Raw genomic sequence first — 16681 nt, 5'->3', positions numbered from 1 at the left:
TTGGCAGATGAGACCTTGGGTGCATATTCTCACCTGCACATGGAGATGGCTATACCTACCTCATAGGATCCTGGTGAAGATTAAATTATCTTCAGTATATCCAATGGTCCTAGTACTTTTACTCACTCAGAGAGTGGTTCATAAAAGTGTGTTTAGAGTAAAAGGCTGAGTATTCAGGGATGGAAACTAGTTGATAGGCATAGATTATCTAAAATCTTTGCAAATGCAGGCCTATTTTTATGCAATTGCAGGAGTGTGGGTCATGGTGAGGGCTGAGAGCAAGATTGCTGAAGCCTTTCCTGGCCTCTTCCAGGCTCTGCCAGTTATCACAGCTACCAAACCCAGAGTTTCACTATGATTGTCTTTACAGAAATTTAAATATCTTTTGGACAGCCTCACCATGACACACACAATCGGTTAAGTCCACGTCACCATTTTAGACTGATTGAAAAAGATGCAGTTTGGAGGCGAACAGCCCTTATTCATGAAGTTTACATGGAACAAATAACGGAGGAAGCAACCCATATTTAATGGGAGGAACACGGATTTGGAGTAAGGTACCAGGGAGATTACAGAGTAGGTGATAACCTGAAAAAACCTATGAGACCTGACATGACCTGGGTGCTGCCAAGATGGAACCTAAATGAAAAATTCTCTCTCTCTTCCCTTGCCCCCAGGACATAGAGATCAGTAATTACAGCAGGAAGAAAACATGGCTACAAATCTTATTCATATTCCATTTCAACAACTATTGCCACAGATGTTGTTATTAACATGTGCTGGGTTGTATCAATAGAGGTGAAGAGGGAGAGTTGAGACAGATGTAGGAGGCCCCATTCTGTGAGACTGTTCGATAAAGAATGGGATGGAGAGCAATGCCGTCTATAAACAAAGAACCAAAGTATTTCCTCCTCTGGAAGACGGCACTAAAACTTGGGTGTACCTAAGCGATACTTGGGTTGCAGCTTAGGTCCTGAGTGTCAGAATCTCCCCCTGTCTCGCCAGCCTGACAAGGCAGATGAGGTGACGGAGGGAGTCCACAGTGGCAGCCGATGTGAAACATTTTGTTACCTGGGTTGCTTCACAGACAGAGGGATTAGTCCTGTGCTTCTTCAGGACCGCACATAGTAAACTAAATCAGCAGGAATAATGTGGAAATTAGGATCTACTCCAGGAGGGATAGATTCATCTCTTTACTTATTCATTTACTTTTTCTTCACTTAAGATTTCCTAGGTGTACCCTGTGTCCCTGACATGATTCTCAATGCTGGGTCCATACAAGGGAACAAAATTGACACAGTCGCCCCCCTTCTAGGACTTAACATTTCAGCAGAGGGGGCAGCCCTCAGACCACCAGATAAACTCATGATGTCACGTGATGAGAAGGCGTGATGGAGATTTCTGAGGAGGGGATATTTGAGGACAGACCTGAACGAAGAGAGCATGAGCCCATGAGCATAGCCAGGCTGTGGGCACAAGACCATGTGTCTGGGGCAGGGCTTTGCTGGGTTTGTTTGAGGATCAGGAAGAAAGTCCATGGAACAGCAGGAGGAGGTGGGCCTCAGGCAGGGGTGACTGGCAGGCTGTGAGAGGGGCCTCATGGTGCTGTTGAGGCCATGGGTTTTAGCTGAGCGAGGAAGCCATTGTGGGGCGGTCTTCAGTAGAAGAACTTTGCTACCTAATTTAATTATCAATGGCTCACTCCCATCTCTAGAAGGAGGACCAGGGTGGCTGAGGTGACGAAGTCAGCAAGGAGCCCATTCCAACAGTCCAGGGACGAGCAACAGGGGAGGGGGGCAAGCTAAGGGCTTACTGGCACAGGATGTCCCTTGAAAGAGCTGTTGACCCAGCACTTGGGGTCTGCTTTGAAGGACTTCACTCCTGTTGAAATCAACACACCTGCATTATATGCACAAGGCCCTGTTCACCACAGCCAGTGGGACATTCTAGGTGGTCCTGGAGGTTTGCACATCACACAGGGATCAAGAGAATATGTGAAAATTCAGAACATAGCATGTGGTCCTCAGAGGAGGAATTTAATAATTTGGACATTGTGCTTTGCTCAGATGTTACTGATTTTCTGTGTTATGCATGTACAGGTGTGTATGATATTGACACATCCTACCTATGAACAAAACGTAACTCTGAGTTACCAATTTTTATGAATTCATGCGAAATGCAAGCAATGTCCTAAACGTATTACCAGTTATCTCATTTAATTATCACAAGAAACAAAGACTGGTGTTATTATCCTTTTCCAGAGATAAAGAAACTTGAAGCCCGAATACTCTAAGACCTTGCCCAAGGTTTCAAAGATAATAACTAAAGTAGCACACATTGTCTCAGTTCTGTCTGATGACAGGCTTCATGGTCTTTGCACAATACCATGCTGCCTAACTGAAGAATTTCAGATAAAAACTTCAAGTATTTGTAGCTCATGACCATAGGCTGACTCACTCTAGTACTCATTCCTGTTCTTCTTCACCCTTTCTTCTTTTATAAAGTCAGGAAAGTAGCTAGGCATAGTATTCCTGTAATCCCAGCACTTTGGGAAGCCGAAGAGGAAAGATAGCTTCAGTCCAGCAGTTTGAGACCAGCCTGGACAACATGGTAAGACCCTGTCTCTACAAAAAAAAAAAAAAATTTTAAATAGCCAGAATTGGTGGCACATACCTGTAGTCCTAGCTACTCAGGAAACTGAGGCAAGGAGGATCACTTGAGCCCAGGAGGCTGAAGCTGCAGTGAGCCGTGATTGCACCACTGCACTCCAGCCTGAGTGACAGAGAAAGACCCTGTCTCAAAAACAAACAACCATCAAACAAACAAACAAAGACAGGAAAGCCCCATGTCTCATTTTCAGTTTTCGTTTCTAGTTTTGAGCTAGCAATAGTCACACAGGACAACTGTGTCCTCTGAGAGATGAATGGACATCTGGGAAAGGCTCCTTTTCTAAATAGAATGCAAAGCCTTGCAAGAAGAAGGGCTTTAAATTCTTCTTCCACCTTCATTGATTGGCGGTATGGCAGCCATCTTGTGACTACGAGGACAAAAGTCACACAGCCATAAAAACAAAGTCAAAAAATAGAAGGAAGCTGTGGCTTTGTTATTTGATTGTTCACTGCGAACGTCACTGTGGCGTCTTTACTGGCTGAGTGTTTTACATGTTCACTCCTGGGTAGTGATCATACTTATAACTGATTTACGCTACAACCTGTAAGAATAGTGGGTTTCTTCCATTTTTCTACATGTTATAGTCTTGAGAAGAACCTTAGCGCTCAAAGGTGTCTTAAAGTCACCCAACTTGACAGCTGAAGATGCTCAGGCTCCGAGGGCCCAGGCTTATGCAAACACGAGCATCCCTGTGTGGGTTGTCTGACTCTCAGCCCACGGTTCCTGCCACTAATTCCAGCTGCCACATCAATCTGAGAATTCAGTGTCTGACTGACTCTTTCTATTTCCAGAGCAGCAGCCTGCCTATAGGAACAGTTAGAAATGCTTTCTTGTTGGCAAAGAAGATGAGAAAGCTGGGGCTGGGATCGAGGCAAGGGTGAGGGAGCTGCGAGAAAAGCCCAGCACTGACAAGGGCATCCGCCCCGAGGCGTCAACACGGAGCAGGCTGTGTGGTTAGCGGCTCACAGAAAGCAGATTCAGAAAAGGGCATTTCTGTTGCTTTTAATTTCATACAATTAGAAAAAAGATACTGAGATTTTTTTTAAGTGATTATTTGGATTATCTGCAAGATAAAATTGTGGGGTAGTTTACTTTGACAGGAACAATGTAGAAAGCTGTTAAAGAAATAATCTCTAAAGCATGCAAAGAACTAATGCAAACCCTGAATTCAGCGGGAGGAGGCTCAGGATGACTCTGTGTGTGTGTGTGTGTGTGTGTGTGTGTGTGAGAGAGAGAGAGAGAGAGAGAGAGAGAGAGAGAGAGAGAGAGAGAATGAGAGGGTGTATACAAGGCTCCAGAACCAGAACTAGATTAAAACAAGAAGTGAAGGAGGGAAAGAGAGAAAATACAGAATTGGAAACAAAGCATGGAAAGAATTCACAGGAACCGAGAGAGGCAGCAGCACAGGGTAGAAGGGCAGGGGCAGTCCAGCGCCCTGTTAGTTGCGTCCGCCCTGTAAAATAACAATATGCCCCTGCCCACGGCTGTGTGGCCTGCACACCCCACATGCATGCCCACCCACAGACTGAAGAATATGCCCCCTTCTCCAGCAGGTGCCCATTCCCTCTGCCAGGTGAGCAGAGCAGACAGGGGCTGCTCTTTCATTCCGGAGACGGGGAGCAGAGCGTGACCAGGAACAGGGCTGTCTTCATGGCTGACACAGACTCAACCTGTGACTCGAGCAAGGAATGAGCCTTGGTTACTGTGTGTCACCGAGGCATGGTGATCGGGGATTGTTCACTATTAATAATTTAGCCAAAACTCACCAAAGTACAACATATTAAGATCTTTTAGATCCTTCTGATAATATCGTTCAATAACACAATGGAGAAAAGGTCGTGGTTTAAGAAGATATCCCAGTGGAAATCAATGAGTTTAGTATAAATAAGCATGCCTGGGGCTGGGCACAGTGAAATTAGCTGGGGGTGGTGACAGGTGCCTGTAATCCCAGCCACTTGGGAGGCTGAGGCAGGAGAATTGCTTGAACGCAGGATATGGAGGTTGCAGTGAGCCAAGATTATGCCACTGTGCTCCAGCCTGGGCAACATAGTAAAGCTCCATCTCAAAAAATAAAAAATAAAAAAAAAATGCATACCCAGAAATCACAGTGACAACTATGGGCTGAGAATCTCACCCTGGAATCAGCTGTCCACAGGCAAGAGTAGTGCTGGCCTCACGGAGCCAGAGGGTGACTTCTCAGTGGGTATCTGCTCCTCTCACTATTCTGTCTCTGGCATGTTTCTCTCTCTCAATCTGTCCTTAAATCTAAAATGTAATAATATCCCTGAACCAGCAATGCAGGGAAGAGAAAGTAAATCATTCCTGCAAAGCGTGAGGAGCTGCTCAGAAGAAAGTCTGTATAAATACTGGCTCTAATTATAACATTAATATGGCTGGGATCATGAAGGCAGCGACAACCGACATATGGCAAAAGTTGCAGGCCCCAGAACTGCAAATGAGAAATGCTTTCTGAAAGAGAAGGCAGGTTGCCTAGGGAAACAAGCTGCCCGCATCCAGAGCACTTGCTTCTGAGCTGAGGGGGGGACCTTGTGCTGAAGAAGGTGAGCAGGGCACACCATGGCCGAGAAAGGTCCCATCTGGGCGGGATGTGGAAAATCCCTTAGCTGTGTTCATTTATTCATCACATACTATGTGCCAGACACTGTGCTAGGGAAAAGGGAAATATAAGGCATGTTTGCTTCTCAAGGCATTTAGTAACATTTCAAAGAGATGCAGTGAGCTGAAAATCAGCGATGCCGCAGGTCGAGTCAAGAAGGCTATGCTTCCGGAGCTCAAGAGGAAGGGGCTCTGCAGACGTAAGAGCTCAGAGGAGATGCCCCAGGGAGGTGGACCCCAGCCGATGAACACATATGGGACACAGGAAGGGGAAGTGAAACTCAAAATCAAGCATCCTTCTCTCCTGTCTTTAGTTCAGGATGAGCAAGAGGGGAGGTCATCCCACTCTAAGGTAAGAGAGAGAGCACCCAACCCAGGCTCAGTGTTCCTGGTCAAGACAGCAAGTGTCTTTCTTCCCAGGCTCCACAGCTTTCATGATCAGGGACCAGCTCCCAGTTTCCCTCTAAAGCCACAAGACTTCCCCTTGCCCAGGGTTCTTAAAGGCTTCTTCCTTTGGCTGCCTCCTGGGGACAATGTTCCTGCCTGGCACAATCCTGGTGGGATATGGGGATGCATGCATAGCAGCTCCCCAGGCAGTCTCTGGGGTTTCTCCCTGGAGGCCCCTCTTCACCACTTAATCCTGGTTCATTACGCAGCTCAAAGGCCTGTTCCTGAGAAATATAGCTTCCCATTCAAGCAATGAAATACCATTTTGGGCCTTTGAAAATGAAAACATTATGCTTAAATTATAATATTCGTAATTGGAAAGGCAGGATGAAAAATTGGTGCTTTCATACACATCAGAAGGGGCTAAAAATTGTATGGTTTTTCCAGGAAGCAGGTGGAGTATGTGTGCATGTGTTTGTGTGTAGATTTTGAGAATATAATTCTTTAACCCCATAATCCCACTTCTAGTAATCGATGACATTACTGGCAAAAATGTATATTCTAGGAAGCATAGATTCACTCCATGGTGTGTATGATAAAATAATGGCGAGCATCCATGTTCAACAATAGAGCAATGATTAAACAAGTTATGGTACATTCATAGCAGAGCAGGTTATTTCAACTTAAATGATTTGGTGGAAATTTATTGCTAAAATGTCCTGTGGAGGGGAAATGCAAACTGTGAAGTCTATGAGACTGTGAATCCAAGATAGATATATCAAGATGTTAATAACCTTTTAGGATTTAAGATTAAATGTGGTTTCCATCCTTTTTGCTTTTTTCTCAATTTTCAAATCTCCTACAGTGAGGCTCTGTTATTAACATCAGTTAAAAACACATTTTGAAGACAACTGGAATAGAAACTCCCCAAATGTTGTGGCTTGGTCTTGGATGGGGATGGAGAGTAGATGTCTGTGATAGGATAAGGGTTGGCCCCTGGTGAGGGCCGAGCTCTGTCCTCCTGGATTTCTTCTGGCCCTGTTGCCTCCATAGTTGTTGATACGGTTATGTGTTTGCCTCCAAATCTCACCTTGATTTATAATCCCCGTAATCCCCATGCATAAAAGGAGAGACTAGGTGGAGGCAATTGAATCAAGGGGGCAGTTTCTCCCATGCTGTTCTCCTGATAGTGAGTGAGTTCTCACGAGATCTGATGGTTTTATAAGGAGCACTTTCCCCTGGGCTCAGCACTTCTCCTTCCTGTCGCCTTGTGACTAAGGTGCCTTGCTTCCCCTTCGCCTTCAGCCGTGATTTTAAGTTTCCTGAGGCCTCCACAGACATGCAGAACTGTGAGTCAATTAAACCTCTTTCCTTTATAAATTACCCAGCCTTGAGCAGTTTTTTATAGCAGTATGAATATGGAATAATACGGTTGGCCACCGAGTAGCTCATGTATTTTTTCAAGAAGCACTCAAAATCTACTGTCACATGTGTCCGGTAACTTATTTCAGTTTAAATAAGCCAACATTGTACTTGGCCAATGTCACATCTAAAGATAAGACTCATTTGTGGGGGAATGTGCCATGGTTTTCTTTATCACTGTGGTAGGGAAATCACCTCACATTCTCACTTTAGCTGTGCTCTTGCTTTACTTCCTTGAAAGCCAGAGCCGCCTCTAAGGCAGGTCCCCAGAACTTCTGGAAGGCTGCTCCCACTTGCAGTGTGAGAGACCTCTTCTACAGGTCTCTCTGTCTGTCCATCCTCCCCTACATCGCTGCTCCTACACACACACAGACACACACACACACACACACACACACACACACACACACACACACACACTAGGGGACAGACATCCTGAGTTGACGGGCTCTCTGGCTAAGCTCCCTCAGCTATCAGCTGCTGTTTATTTCTTCGCCTCCTCATTTGGCTCCTGGGAGGATGTTTCAGCAGACTTTTTAGAGAGAAAGAGAAAAAATACAATAGCTCATTAAGCTAATGACCCTAAGCCAGGCTGGCTGTGAGGGAACACAGGCAGGGACAATTGCAGAGCTTCCCACCGTACAATTTCCTTCCCGGAGTGTTCTTTTCTCCCACTCCTTTTATTTCTCTGGCCAAAGAGCATGGAGAAGGCTGCTCTACCTGCATTTTGGGGAGAAGTTACAGGCTCAGCTTATCTTCAGCTGTAAAAAGATCACCCTGTCTGCAATAAAGAAATTGATAATAGTAATGTGAATGAGCCTAATGATGATACCTCCTCTATGGGATTGCTTTTTTGAGTTTAGGAATCATGTCTATGCCCTCCTCTCAATCCTTAGTCACCTTTGGAAAGGGAACTCTGCTGTTAGTATTTTAGAGAACTGGGGCTTAGACAGTCGTGATGGATGAAGGTCTGAATTGTAGGAAAGATTTAGGTTAATCTCAGGTTCTGGGTTTTCACCGAATGCATTTTCTCCTGAGATGATCACAGCCTAACCTTGAGATTTCTCCCTGAGAATTTACGACGGTCAGTTTTTATGTAATAATTCAGAGAAAGCAACTTCTTTTCCTCCTCAACTCTTCACCCATGTCCCTCACTGTCTTGCCTAATGTATAGAATTTTTTTTTAACTTTTACCACCTATTTTTCACCAAAAACAAGGTTGCTATGGGCCTACAAGAAGATGCCGCTTTTCAGCACCTGGGGTCCGTGTGCCAGGAGGTGCCCAGTGGCTGTCCTCGGTGGGATTTCCTTGCCTATTTTCATCAACTAAGGGGAATGGCACTGTTGCTTACTCAGGTGTTGTTTCTGCACACTTCCAGCACATAAGAACACACACACACACACACACACACACACACACACACACACACACACTTACGCACTCTGTTCTAATCCTTTATATTCAGAAAATGGAAGGTCACTGAAAAGAAATTTTTTAAAATGGAAAACTAAAAGTAAGATGCTCTAAGCAATGCCTTGGAAAGTACGAGGTGGCTGGGGCGGCCAGCACATAAACACTCAGGCCATGGAGCCCGTGCAGTCACCAAACTAAAAATAGGTGATATGTTCATTACGGTAATCACTTTCTGTCTGATAGTGATAGGAATTTATTGAATGCATACAACAAACTAGGTTCTGTTCTAACCATTTCTCATGTTCTAACTCATTTGGTCCCTAACAATACTCTGTACAAAGAGAGACTCTATTAGTAATGCCATTAAACAAATGAGGAAACTGAGGCAGAGGGAGTTAAGTAATTTATTTAAGAACATGTGATGCATAAAAGTTTATGTTGGCAATTCCAAATTGCATCCCAACTCCAGAGATGAGTCCTATGTTTTGCACAACACAGTGAAAGAGAACAAAAAAAGGTCAGTTCTTCAAGAAAAATAACACATTTTCTGGCATATGAATTTGAAAAAAAATAAAAAATGTATCTGTATGATGAGAAGATGAAACGTCACAGTCAAGTGTCTGCAACATCTGTCCAGCACTGCAGGTTCTAATACCTTTTACTGAAAGCCGAGGACATGTCACTGTTAACTTACTTTGTTTTGTGGGCACAACTTGATCCACCTGAATATTTCAAATATTACTAGATGTGGAGGCTAAAGAATAAATTCTCCAGGAACAAATAGACTTATAAACATTTTAATAACTTACACAACTATCCCATTTTCTGACTTGTAATGTGCTGCTCAAAGTCTTTGGAAAGTCAGGCTAAGCAGAAGGACAGTGTGAGGGGCAAAAACCCAGTTTCCTCCTCTACGCACATGAATGATTGCCACCCAAATATCCTGCCCTCAGTGACAAGCTCTCTATCAAAGCTGAGCATCATACTTGACCTGTCAAAGCCACTCCCCTAAAACAGAGTGCTAGAGACAAATCAGATTTCTAAACTACTCACCATCTGCTATGGCTCAGAGCTAATCGAGAATACTTATTGCTTGGGAGGTATGGCACCAACCCAAGTACCAATAAATACTAAGAATTGGGTTATCAACTCTGAACCCTTAAAGTCATGCAGACAGCTTCCTGATGGTCCCTCTCAAATATTCCTGGTAAGATTTTTCAAAGGATTTTTTTCTATGTTTAGCAATTTGTGGAATGAAACTTCAGTAATCACCCTTAGAAATAGAGAAGCTGTTTGTTTTACTATAAGACAGAATCACTAGTGTCCTATTTCTGCAGGATCTCCTCCACTCAGCTCCTGAACTAGCCAGTCTTACCCACACTATGGCACATCATTGGTGTCCATTGCATGGCCAACATTGAATACATCTCAGATGGGCCTTTTGTAGGGAGCTTTCTTCCAACCAGCAGGTGTACAAGCCCTTCTGTCTCTTAGGACAGGGATCCCCAATCCCTGGGCCATGGATTGGTAGTGGTCCATGGCCTGCTAGGAACTGGGCCTCACAGCAGGAGGTGAGCAGCAGGAAAGCAAAGCTTCAGCTGTATTTACAGCTGCTCCCCATCATTTGCATGATCACCTGAGCACTCCCTCCTGTTGGATCAATGGCAGCATTAGATTCTCATAGGAGTGCAAACCCAGTTGTGAACTCTGCATGCAAGGGATCTAGGTTGACTGCTTTTTATGAGCATCCAATGGCTAATAATCTGTCACCATCTCCCGTCACCCCCAGGTGGGACTGGCCAGTTGCAGGAAAATAAGCTCAGGACTCTCATTGATTCTACATTATGGTGAGTTGTATGATTATTTCCTATTACAATGTAATAATAATAGAAATAAAGTGCACAATAAATACAATGTATTTGAATGCCCCCATCCCACTGTCACACTGACTGCCAGGTCTGTGGAAAAATTGTCTTCCACGAAATCAATCCCTGGTGCCAAACAGGTTGGGGACTGCAGCCCCAGGGTACAGCTCAGTCTCTCCGGTCCACCCAGCTGGTCAGCTGCCTTGCTTTGCTGATCAAACACAGCAGATCTCAGCCAGAGCTGAGCTGTGTCCTCAGTCCCTGTATATTTGAACTGAGCCTGTACTACAGCCCTGACTCTACCTCCCCTTCTTTCTCTGTGTTTAAAATAAATGGTAGAAAATGTATAACAAAATGTCACATACACAACACTGAAATAATGGTGCTAATTTTAGCTCAAATTACTTTAATCAGAAATAGAATTTTACAGATAAAGTTGTATTTCACACAGTCCGCATTCACCTTTCTCCCTCCCAAGATGCAATGCCTATTGCAAATCTGATGTCTATCTCTCCAGCTCGTGTTTTCACACTTCACCACATCCTTTTTGTCCTCATGAATAAGAGGGATTCTTTGCCTAGTTTTAGATTTTGCACTTGTACTCTGTGGAACTCCTTGCTACTTGCTTGTTCCATAAACAATGCTTTTAAGATCTATCAATGTTGCTTTGTTTCATTCCTTTTAGAAGCTGTAGAGTAATAGGACAAAGATATTTAAACAGTGCACATATGCATCCCGTTATTGAGGGGCATTTAGATAGTTAAATCAACAGTGATTCAATGAGTATCCTTGTATGTAATTCCTGGCCCACATATACAAGAGTTTTCCCCTAAAGTTATACATTGAAAACTGAATTACTGGATCAAGTGATTGAATTACTTGATAGCGGTTGTACATGTTTGTACTTTCATCAGTGTCTGTGAGTTTTCTCCTCCCTCATATCTTTACCTACATTTCATATTTTCATATAATTAAATGATGATCAGTCTAATGGTTCTAAAATTAGCATCTTCTTCTTGCTTTAATTTGCATATTTTTCTGATTACAAATAAGACTGTGCATTATTGTACATCTTAATTTATAATTAATTTCCTACACTTATTCATGTCTTTTGGTCATTTTTATTAGTTTCTTTTTCTTATTGATTTATAGGCATTTGTACAATTACATGCTTAATTGTCCTTTGGGTTTGTAGATAATTTCTTCCATGCTTTGACTTGTTGTATAACTTGTGGTTCCTTTTATTATATAGATATAATTTTTAGTAGTCTGATTGATTAATCATTTTCTTAATGAGTTGTGTATTTTGTTTCTTGTTTAGAACTTTTTTTTTTAACTCAAGGGTCATAAATATAGTCTTCTCTGTTTTCTTCTAACACAGTAAACATATAGTCTTCACGTTTACATATTTAATCCATTTGGAATATATATATATATATATATATATATATATATATATATATGGAACACATATGCATATAAATTTGGGAGTCTAATTTTCATCCTTTTAGCCAAAAGGAAAGCCAATTTTCCTAAAGTCATTTATTAAATAATATATCCTTTCACTGGATCTCTAAAACACACAAAGTTCTCACCTTCACTTTTGATTAGTTTCCAAAATCTCTGTTTAGTTTTGCTAATGTATTTGTCTATCTCTTTATCAATATAATACTGTTTATTTTACTTTAGTTTTATTAAAAATCTTGAGGAATATTTAATTGAATAATTTATAGCCTTGCTTTTTTAAATTTCCAAACTTTTTTTGGATAATCTGTACCTTCAATTTCATCTATGAATTTTAGATTCAGTTACATATTTTTTTAATTCCATGAAAACTCTTGTGAGGATGACTTTAAAAAATACCTGCAAATCATTATTCTAATGTCTCTTCTAGTAGTTTTTTTTTTCTTGTTTTATTGCATTGGATAAGATTACTGAATGGTAATTATAATACCAAGAATATCTCTCTGGCTCCTAATTTAAATACAAATGCTTCTAAAATTTTGCCATTACCTATAACATTTTATTTGTATTTTGAATAGTTACATTTTATCAGACTTCTATTCCTAGATTGCTATCAATGGTTCTTTAAACAAGTACATGTTTTCAAATGTTTTTCTTTCTACCAAGAAGACCATGTTGTTTTTATCACTTCATCTATAATATGATTATAATAGGCCCTGTAAGTTATTTTAATGTTGAATGATAACTGTATTGCTGGGAACTTCTATGTCAAAAGATAAAATGTCTGTATATGCCCCTGGATCATACTTGCTAGTATTTTAGATGGCATCTTCCTTTCTTTCATTCATTGAGTCACTTATTTATCCATCTGTTACTTGGTATCCAATCAAATAACAATATGGATACAGAGATGAGTGAGAAAGATACTTGCCACTGAGTTACATTCTAGTGCAGACACAGACACATAAAAAAGAAAACACACAAAATGATGTGTTAAGTACTCTAAAAGAATAATGTATAAGGTGATATATATAAAAACATATATAAACACATATATATGCATTTATAAACATATATATGAAGTTATATATTTTCTTCCATTCTTCTCAAATACTAAACATTGGAACACTTTAGAGCTCTTTCTTAAGTATGTTTCTCCTCTAATAGCTTCTGTACCACACTTTACAGGTGTGATCTCAAATATGCCTTGAGTTTTTAATACCAGATCTAGACTGGTGATTCCAATGCATATTTCATGCCTTTGTACTTACAAAGCCAACTGCCTCCTTTATATTTCAGTTTGGGTGTCTCTCAGAAATCTCAGCCTTCAAATGCCTCAAGTAGAACCCATGACCTCACACTCTCATCCCCAATCCTACTTACCTACAGACTTTCCCATCTTTTTAAAAGTCTTCTCCATTTAGCCAGTTGCTCAAGATGGAAACCTGATAGTGATATTTGTTTCCTACCATTTTCCTCATCTCTAAGCTGTCCAAGCTATCAACAAAAACATTAAATACAATTAGTAAATATAACTTTTTACAATCCAAGTAACAAAATTATTTCTTGCAAAGAAACTTACCCAGAAAATAAGCCCAAAGAAAAAACCTAAAAGAAAATAAAAGCTATTTTTGCTACTTTGAAATTATTAAAAGTAAATAGAAAATACACATAGACATTCTAGTGGCTTTCCTCAAATCAACTCAGAAAATATGATGAAAAAAACTTGAGACATTTTCATAAAAGCAGCAACATTTTATAATATTTAGGAATATACCATGTAGATTATGACTATCATAGGTCTGTGCCTTGTACAGGGTCGATTCCAATACATATGTGTTTGATTGAACAGATAAACAAATTTACTATTATAAAGTCAATTCAGCCTATATACTAGTCCAGTGAGAATTTTTTAAAATGTTTTTAATGGCTACACACATAATATTTTACCATGTAGATTTGGAAATTTTGGCTATTTAATTTTATTTATCACAGGTAACATTGCAAGAAATATTTATGCATACCCAGAGTTAATTTGGCATTTTATATCTGCTGTTAGAATTCATTCTTGGGACCAAACTAATGCCTCAAAAAGGGGACAACACTCTAAGGACTTAGTAGACAACATCCTAAGCATTCAGTGCAGAGTATCACCCTTCTGTCCCATTGCCCCCGTAGCGCACACAGCCCTTTCTTCCAGTAGTGTTTATGTAAGATGTTGTGACCAGGGTCATCAGCTAAGACCAGAAAACAGAAAGAAGAGAAGAAGAAAAATCTTTGTATAAAATGGTCCTAGTTTCTTGTCCTGAATCATTTCATGCATGGACTATGCTTTGCAACGTCGAAACCCAAGAATCCTTAACATAGGAAGTTACAGAGTATAAACAACTCAGGCCAAACCCATGCTCGTTGGCCATATGTGGAATATAAAACTGCTAGTTGATATGTGGATTAATGGAACATCTATTATAGGTAAGGCACTGTACCAGTTCCTTTATGAGTAAAATATAAATATAAAACCTCCTCCCTGCCCTTTGTAGGGATTTTTTTTTTTTTTGGTAATTATGATCTACCTGATTAATCAAAATATGCCCAGGAGTAACTTATTATTATCCATCTCAATACTTTTCAACTCTAGCAAAATGAAATTACTTTTGGAGAAAACAAAACAAAACAAAACAAATAAATAACCCTATGTCCCTCCTCAGGCCATTTTAACCAGAATTGCTGGAGGTGAGACGGGAACTTCAGGTCCTCTAATAGGTGATTCTAATCTGTTGCGTAGACCCACCCCTGCCACTGACTGTTTGCTGAGCACCAGAAGTGGTGTTTATTGAGAATGCCAGGGTCCCCAACCAGTATAGGCTGCCCAGGAAGGCTTCACGGTGGCGGTGTGACTTGACTTGGATCTCAAAAGATGCTTAAGTCGGACCAGATATGGAAGAGACGTTCTACATAACAGGCAAAAAGAATGATGCTAACAAAAGTAGGTCATAGAGATGAGAGCAGATGTTGCTCTAGGCAGGAGGGCTGGAAAAGAGATGGCTTCAAACTAAGAGAACTGAGAAAAAAATGAGAAAAGACAGTGTGGGGCACAACTTCACTTGAAACGGTGGTGTTTTCAAACTGGTGGCCCATGGCCCCCATCAGACCTATAAACATGTTTGTTTATCTTATACAATCATTTTTCATTTGCGACAGCATTTAAAAACCAGGAGGTTTTCACATTAAAAAAAAAAAAAAAAGGAGGATCTGCCAACCCTGGGCCAGTGTCTTCATGTAGCCATGGCTGGCTAGAGCTGCTTCCTTTGGGTGGGGTGAGGGGGTCCCCTCCCTCTTTCTCCCCGTGTGCTCTGGGCACTGTGTCGAACTACCTGTTCACAGAAACAACCGAGCTTCTCATCTCGCTCTTGGCCATTTGGCACAGTCTGTGTTCGAGGAGGCGGACGTTGGAGGGAAATGACACTGAGCTGCCGACCCACCGACCACCATCTTTGCATTCCGGTATCCGGTTGACCTTGGTCAAGCTCCCTCACCTTCTGGCCTTTGGTCTGGCAATCAGAACAATGAGTGAGTAGACATGTACATTCTCCAAGGTCACTCTGAACATTAACATCATTTCACTCCAGCTGGGGGTAGGTAGCTCAGTTCCACTAGCAGCTTGCCTTTATGTGTGTTAGGTTGGTGCAAGGGTAATTGCAGTTTTAGTCATTAAAAGTCATGGTGAAAGCAGCCATTAGTTTTGCACCAACCTAATTGATAGGGCCAGCCCCAAGTGAACTGAGAAAAAGGAAACAGAGGGTTAGTGCAAGGGTAGTGGATTCAGTGCAGAGCATCACTCTTCTGTCCCACTGCACCCAAGGAACACACTATTACATTACAAGTCATCGTGAAAGCAGCAATAACTTCTGCACCAACCTAACTGCTAGGGCCAGCCCCCAGTGGCAGGGAACAGAGCATCAGAAGGGAAAGCTATAAAAGGTCATTCGACTCAAGTTCACCACTGTGGACCAAAACCCAGTGCAACACGGCTTTGAGTCAGTGTTCAGCCACACAGACTTCTTTAGAAGAGCTACTGACCTCATCTAACTACCCTGCACAAGGCATGTAATAGTCCCTTGAGGGTCCTGTAGTTTAACTGAAGGGATGAGGCTGCAAAGAGCGTGAGCAACACCTATATTCTAGAATTAACCTTTGTGTCACCTGCTCCTGAGCACCTACTGGATTCCCCCTTCCCTAACACCAAGGCCCTTAAAGGTGTGGGCTGTCTTGAGCTCAGCAGGGTGAAGATATGATTTTTGACCTTATGGTACCAGCTCATTGCATTGCCATATTTTGTTGTTTTGTAAGTCAAAGCAGCAAACATATTTAGTAATATTAACTACCAAAAGTCTCCTAAAAATATAGCCAGTGATGAGCACCTATCAGAGTTCTCTGTGAAGGCACATGAAAAGCAGGGTAACCTGGCCCTGACTGTATAAGGAAGAAAGGTAAGGATCAGTAAGTTCTGCCAACAGAAGGGACATTTTATCAGCAGGATTTCATGCTGGGTCTCAAAGTTTAGAGAGCACCAGAAACACCTGTGGGGCTTGTTAGAACCTAGATTGCTGGCCTCAATCCCTTGAGTTTCTGTTTTGTTTTGAGTAGGGACCCAGAATTTATGTTTCTAAGAAATGTCCAGGTGATGATCATGTTGCTTGTCCAAGAACAGGGCTGTGTGAGAATCAATGCCTCACACAATGTTTCATTAAAAACAAAACAAAAACTTGTACAGCAGGAACCCTGGGCACCTCAGCCCTTAGTGAACCTCTAAGTGAGTTAAATTGCCTCAAAATCTTTGGTG

General features: G+C 41.6%; 1 long non-coding RNA gene across 1 annotated transcript in view; it reads left to right on the top strand.

Annotated features, from left to right (window-relative positions):
* The first annotated feature begins 6935 nt into the window (after positions 1 to 6935).
* The window catches only part of LOC141585723 (uncharacterized), a 28714-nt gene continuing 18968 nt past the window's right edge, over positions 6936 to 16681 (top strand). The window contains exons 1-2 of the long non-coding RNA XR_012519391.1: positions 6936 to 7022; positions 10299 to 10356. This is a non-coding gene — a long non-coding RNA (uncharacterized LOC141585723). The remainder of the gene's footprint in view (positions 7023 to 10298; positions 10357 to 16681) is intronic.

This window comes from Saimiri boliviensis, chromosome 1 (genome assembly GCF_048565385.1).
Source record: "Saimiri boliviensis isolate mSaiBol1 chromosome 1, mSaiBol1.pri, whole genome shotgun sequence".
Classification (NCBI taxonomy): Eukaryota; Metazoa; Chordata; class Mammalia; order Primates; family Cebidae; genus Saimiri; species Saimiri boliviensis.
The sequence above is the reverse complement of the archived record's forward strand: the minus strand, read 5'-3'. Positions and strand labels throughout refer to the sequence as shown.